We start from the raw sequence: 2,320 nt of genomic DNA, 5'->3' as shown, positions 1-2,320 counted from the left end.
GTCTGACCCCACAGACTTTTGTGGGTAAAACTACTGATTGCAGACTACCCACAAAAGTCAGAAGCAAGCAGTAGGTTATAAGGTATACGGTGAAATTTAAAAAAATTCAACAGAATGAATTTAGTCTTATTTTCTTTGGTATTTGTATGACATAGCCGACAAATGCAGTGATGATTGCTGGGTAATATGTAAATGATTGCCCAATCTTAAGTTTCTATTTGATCATGTGACAAGATGACGCGACTCCAGAAATCGAGTGAAATGCAAAATCTGACAAGCAGTGCACACGTGCAAGCTAGCAGTCATGCTATTCACACATAAGTTGTTATAGGAAGAGACAGGAGAGAAAAGAACCGGAGGAGAGGGTCGCAAAGCTCCCAAATAAGATTGTTTTGGATTACTGACGACATTGTCAAAGATTTCGCTCAATGCAGGCTCGTCGGGTGCCTTTCAATTTGGTGAGTAACTTTACAAGTGCTTTTTCAGTGGATTTGGTGTGGCTGCCATGCTGCTGTTTATCATTTTGGGGTCAGCTCTGAGTAGGCCTACCTGTTTAATTGTGGCTTAGGGGTTCACCATAATGTCTTGCCTCTCTGTTGAAGAGTAATGTGGTTGTTGTGATTGCCTGAAAAAGTCAGCGTCATTTCAGCACAGTGGACACCTCCTGCACTCAGCTGTTTGTAGTGACGTTTCAGTTTTTTGACAGTGACAGCACTGGCCATGCTCCTTATAACTTTCTCTTTGACTTCTGTGCTTTGCAAATACAAAAGTCTAGGTGACACAGTCTGACTCTAAAATCCATCACATCCATTTGACACGAAATGAGTTAATGAAAACAGAATAAACAATTTATGACTCCAACGCATTTAATATCAATACATTTATTACGTATTGGCTAAAAGATCCACAGAATTTAACCTACACCAGATTACCAGAAATATATAGCTGCAAACACAACTATACAATTTCATAGAATAGAATTTCAGCAGTAAAACAAATCTGACAGGACAGAACAGATATTTTCCAATTTCATTGGGCAACATGACACATAACCACACCTACATCATTGCACTTATTTCAAAACTATGTATCTTGGATTGATGTAGATCTGATCATCTAAAAAATGTGTCTGAATATCTAGGGGTCGGGAATCTGACACACCAGAAGGAATTTTAACAAGTTTGTACTCCTCCATCTTTTCCACAGCATATGAGTAAAAGTGATCATCAAAATATTTAACATTAACTATCCTTAAAAAAGTCAACACAGTGTTTCTGTCCACCTTTGGGAATAAATGAACAACTTCTCCAAAGATTGGTTCCTTTTCTGAACTAGCTGACAACATCAGAATGCTCCCTGTTCTGTATGTATGTCCACCTACACCAACTGTGTTTGACACATAAACCGTCTCTGTTGCCTCTTCTGCAAAGGAGCTCAGTTCTTCACTTATTTGGTCACCATGTTTCAAAGAATGAACAACAATAGGATATGCATTTGGTACAGATATCTGAACATTTAGTGGGTCCCCAAATTTCCAACAATACATTTGTTGCACCTGGTTTTTATAAGCCAGAGTTTTTGATATATTCCTGAAATTGCACACAGCATGTGCTTGCCGTTTGAGGGGATTATGCTTTGCTTCAAACCTCATACACCAAAGTTTTGACAAAGGTCCAAATTGAATCAACATAGTTGGATAATGTGTCATGAAATGGTGTTTTGGGATGAGGTGTCGATCAGGATAAAGTTCTTTGAACAACTTATGATGATCTATGATAAGCTGTTTCAGGAACACTGCAAGACCTCTGGTTACAACAGGAGCAAATATAATGCTACATATCTCTCGTAACAAAATGAACAACTGCCAGTGCAGACTTTCAGGACTGACAATGTCCACCAAAAGAAGAGGCAAGTTTTGTATGAGACACCACATCTGTGCTGCTGTTTGTTTGATGGCTGTCTCAGATTTCAGGTTAAGGATTACACTTGGTTTGTTTTTTGTGTTTGAATACCCATAGTCATAGCTGGCTATCCTTTCATTCAGCTGTTCCAGGCACAACAGCTTTTCTTCAAAAATGTAGTGTCGAAGTAAAAGTTTTACTTCCAAAGGTGCAACACCCTCCAGCACATCATGCATTATGTCAACCCCTACATTTTCAGTTACATGAAAGTATTCCAAAGTATTCAAGCACGAGTCTTGTTTGATTCCTGTAACAGTGACGTCATTCAACACAACATGCTGCTGGTAATTGTGTCTGTCTCTCTTTTCAAGATCATCTTCATTGAACACACTTTGTGAAGTTGTTTTATCAACAAGGCA

Source organism: Micropterus dolomieu, linkage group LG01, assembly GCF_021292245.1.
Source record: "Micropterus dolomieu isolate WLL.071019.BEF.003 ecotype Adirondacks linkage group LG01, ASM2129224v1, whole genome shotgun sequence".
In the NCBI taxonomy this organism is placed as follows: Eukaryota; Metazoa; Chordata; class Actinopteri; order Centrarchiformes; family Centrarchidae; genus Micropterus; species Micropterus dolomieu.
This window is presented reverse-complemented; position numbering follows the sequence as displayed.